The 4,663-nt window shown below is 44.7% G+C and overlaps 1 pseudogene; it reads left to right on the top strand.

Annotated features, from left to right (window-relative positions):
- The first annotated feature begins 1,314 nt into the window (after positions 1 to 1,314).
- Positions 1,315 to 3,525, top strand: LOC116078751 (annotated as a pseudogene).
- Positions 3,526 to 4,663: the final 1,138 nt, after the last annotated feature.

Here is a 4,663-nt window from a genome sequence, read left to right as displayed (position 1 = left end):
TTGCAGTATTTTTTGGGTATATGCCCAGGAGTGGTATAGCCGGGTCCTCTGGTAGTACTATGTCCATCCTTTTGTGTTTTAATGTGCCCATGTGTTAATGCCACGAGAGTGGAGTGTGCACAGGGACCTCAAGAGCATGTTGGATCTCCTGGAGCTGAAGCTACTTGACATGGATACTGGAAGTGGACTCAGATCCTTGGCAAGAGCAGAAAGAGCTCTTACTGCTGAACCCTCTCTCAGGAACCCCAATCCTAAGCTTTCTTTGTACTGGATGCCCTGTAAAGCCACTAACATTACAGTGTATTTCCTTTGCTAATGCTACCCCTGTTCATACCATTCAACTGTCCGTCATAACCATTGGCCATATCCTTTCTCTTGGAAATTTTCGATAGTTTCCATCATGACTTAGTCCTGAATTGCATCTGAAGTAAGGAAAAAGGAAGCATGTTGAATGCCAGCAAGATGGCTCAGTAGTTAAAAGAGCCTACCATCAAGGCTAACAAAATTCTGCAGTTCTCTGACTGGCATGTGAAATGGCAGCAACTTCTGGTTTCCTTGGAGACTCAGTTGTGTCTGTGATGTTTTTCTCCTGTAGGCTTATGCTTTTCAAAACCTACTTTAATAAGGGTTCTTAAATGTGTCAACCCCCCTTATAGCCCACCGACCAAAGATAGGGGAGAAAAATGGCTAATAGGACCCATTTAGAAGTAGTTCTTTGGGGTGATTCCAATCTTCGTTGTCTGCAGTCAGTCCAGTCCACTCAAATCTGCAGCACTGGCTTGATCCAGAAGATACCACAAGGTTCCACTGATCTGCACAAGTCCACTGAAGCAGCAAGAAGCAACCAGAACACCACCGAATTTCTTTGGTGTACTTCTCTCTACAAAGTCATAACAAGTGAACAGCGGAAAAAGGCAGGGTGAACCAATGCAGTAGCGTTATCAGTGAAGACCAGCAAGGCAAACTGATGCCAGTGTATTACCCACTGTTGGGTTATACTTTGCTCTTTCCAAACATCACATGTCATCTCAAGCATCCACTCCAGCAAAACATATGCCCTTTCACCAGACAACTTCCAGAAAAACATCACATGACACAAGTGAATCTCCAGTGAAACCAGAAATTCCCACTCAGCCATGTGTGAGCCCATACACATACACACACAAATAAATAATAAGCTAATAAATGTAATTAAATTCTCTTAAATTTTAATTTTTATGTGAGTAGTTAATTTGCTGGCATGCATGTCTGGGCACCAGACGCATTCTTGATGCCCTTTTATGCCAATAGAGGGCATCAAATCTGCATCTGGAGATGCCGTGTAATTCTAAGAATTAACCACTAAGCCATCTCTACAGCCAACTAGAGACTTTAGGAAGGAAAGAAGAAAAAGAATGAAAAAGCATGTTAGGAGCCAGAGAGATGTCTCAGTGGTAAAAACACCTCTTCCTGAGACTGACGACCTGAGTTCAATCCACAGGACCTCATGGTGGAAGTAGTGTCTGGGATTTGTCCTCTAATCTCCACATGTGTGTGCTCACACACACACGCACACACGCACACACGCACAATTTTTGACTTTTGGAGACAGGGATTTTCCATGTATCTTTGGATGTCCTCAACCTCAGTGATCTATCTACCTGCCTCTGCTGGGATTAAAGGTGAGCGAGTGCTACCGCCACCCAGCTCACTATATTTTAAGAGATATATATTTTATAAAAGAAATGTTGAGACCTGGGGATGGAGAATAATAGTAGCCTGGTTATGAATCTCACACTCTACAATAAATCAGACTACAACAAAACAAAGCATTCACCTGCACTGAGAAGGGGCGCTCAGTGAGAATAACATGGGGGCAATGTGACTGGAAATGTGCATGTGGATGAAATTGTCAATGAATAATAAAGCCAGAATCAAATACAATGAACACTACTCAGGGCTTACATGTTACAGGAGTCACAGAGACTTCAATCACCTGTCAGTTAAAGAAAAACATTGCCAGAAGGATAACGATGCCACCATAAGCCTGTGGGTGTGGGGGGCAAGGGAGCAGACGTCCCATGGACCACAGCAGAACGGAGTAGAGAACCTGAAGGAAGAAAAAGTGGGAACCCCAAAGGCAGAAACCGGAGCACAGATTAACCAGCATCCCCCTTAAGCCTGGGCTCCAGGGAAAGGATTGAGAAGTGTATGGGATTAGAAGTGGTTTCTGAAGCAGAAGCAATCCCAAGAAAGGGAAAAGACTCAAAAAAAAAAAAAAAAAAAAAAAAAAAAGCAGCCATATCACCTCCCACCATACTCATAAAATCTCTAAATTAGGTAGAATCTCACAAAGTGTGTGTGTGTATATACACACATAGAATGTATCATATAATTTATATATTCATATAGAGGGCCTACTTGAAGATTTCAATATACTACATTATATATGTAATATATATGTATATATAACTTAATGTACTACATAATATATATATATTATATTTATTATATTGGAATCCTGAAGAAGTAGGCTCTGCAGTGAAGGAATGTAATTTCTAGTGAGACCAAAGAAAGACCAAAAGCTTCCTTCTTCCATGTCTGTAGATAGGCTTCCAGCAGAAAGCTTAGCCCAGATTAGGGGTGGGTTTTTCCAGATCAAAAGTCTGGATTAAGGAAGTGGGGCCGCAGGGTGCAGCGCCCCGGGCCCTTCAGCACCCTCTATGGGCAGGTCCTCGCCCCACTGCCTGGGGGTGGGGGGAGGGGCGCAGCCTCGGCCGTGGTGAGAACAACTGAGACCTCTCGGGCTCCTACATGCTGTTGCCAGGGCGTGCACAGTCGGAGAGAGACGGAGCGCGGGCAGCCAGGCCCCCTCCATGATGTCCAAGGCGGAGGAGGCTAAGAAGCTGGCGAGCCACGTGGCGATGGAGAACCACATGAAGAATAGGCAGTGGTTCTACAATTGTCCATGCTGTGCAGCGAATAGCTGAAAGAGTGAAGCAAGAGACTCTGGACCTCATCTTTTTAAGCCAGGCAGTATGGCTTAACTTAACCTCAGTGGCCTGGATCAACACCCAGAGATTGAATTTGCCATCGATGGTGCTGATGAAGTGCGGAGCTCAATCTCATGAAGGGTGGTGGAGGCTGCTAGACCCAGGAGAAGATCCTGGCTGGTTATGTGAGTCGCTTCATTGTGATCGCTGATTTCAGGAAAGATTCAAAGAACCTTGGGGATCCGTGGCACAAGGGAATTCCTATTGAAGTCATCCCAATGGCCTATGTCCCAGTGAGCAGAGCTGTGACCCAGAAGTTTGGGGGTGAAGTGGAACTTCGAATGGCTGTCAACAAGGCAGGGCCTGGGGTGACAGGTAATGGGAATTTTATCCTGGACTGGAAGTTTGACCAGGTACATAAATGGAGTGAAGTGAACACAGCTATCAAAATGACTCCAGGCGTGGTGGGTACAGGCCTTTTCATCAACATGCAGAGAGAGTCTACTTTGGGATGCAGGATGGCTCAGTGAAGGTGAGGGAGAAGCCCTTCTAACGCTGAGAGGAGCAGGGTGCCCACCTTGCGTCTCCAGCCCAGGCACAGTAGACATGCCTCACCAGGAGCCTTTACCTTAATGTACCTTCATGTAGCTGCCCACAGTGCCAGAGTGGACGACTGGCTGTGGGTGGGTGGGGGTAGTCAAATCCAGTCTCGTAAATTATTGCTATGTGTCGTTTTTAAAAGAAATGTAAATATATGTATTTTTACTATTAAAATATTCATGTTTTTTTATAAAATAGAACTTGATTTTATATGAAACCTTTACCAAAAAAAAAATGTATAAATAAAAATAAGAGATCAGGACTGTCTGTGAAAGCTTTGACTGGACCTGCTGGTTTATCTTCTGAAGTTTTGGGTTTGCTGAGAAATATCGTTTTTCTAAGCTGGTACAGTGAGGAGCCAGCAGGTCTCCTGATGCCTTATGGGAAACCTTGTTTACTGTTTACTTTCTTGTCACACTCTTCTGTGTTGAGGTTGTTTTTATTGTTACCACTACCAAATCCTAGTTACATTTTAAGATTTTAAGGTTTAGGGAATCCTGAAGGGAGCGGTGGGGTTGTAGTGTCTCGGGTCTGAAGTCCCAGGTGAGGATGCACCTTCTCAGACCCTGGCTTTGCCTTGGTCTTGCTGCTGGAAGCCCCTGGTGGAAGCGCCCGCTGGCAGCGCACAGCATTGCCTGAGATGTGAAGCACATACGTTTTGTTTGAATGATTTTCTTTATGTTAATATTGTTTTGTTCCTCCAATGACCCTCGTATGATTTGGTATCAGAAACTGTCACTTCTTTGTGCTGTTTGAAGGTTGAAATAAACGTTAACTGTGCCATTTTGGGGGGAGGGGAAGAGTCTGGATTAAAGGTGTGTCTTATCACTTTAAGATCCAGATTAAAGAGAGGATCCAAGAAGGCACCATGGGAAGACACATCTGAAGCCCAAAGAGCCAGATTACTAATACATCAAGATGTAAGCTCATAGCTACTGCCTCAGCGCCATGCCTGCCTTCCTGCTGCCATGGGCCCATCATGATGCTTATGGACTCTGACTCCCTGGAAACGCAACATTTCCAGGAGCTACCTACGAAGACACTGACTTGTAGCTATGCAAAATCCACGGAAAGATGGTGGTGTCTCTTTG

The sequence above is a fragment of the Mastomys coucha genome, unplaced genomic scaffold (genome assembly GCF_008632895.1).
Source record: "Mastomys coucha isolate ucsf_1 unplaced genomic scaffold, UCSF_Mcou_1 pScaffold5, whole genome shotgun sequence".
Classification (NCBI taxonomy): domain Eukaryota; kingdom Metazoa; phylum Chordata; class Mammalia; order Rodentia; family Muridae; genus Mastomys; species Mastomys coucha.
Note: the sequence above shows the minus strand (reverse complement) of the source record. Positions and strands in the feature narration are given on the sequence as shown.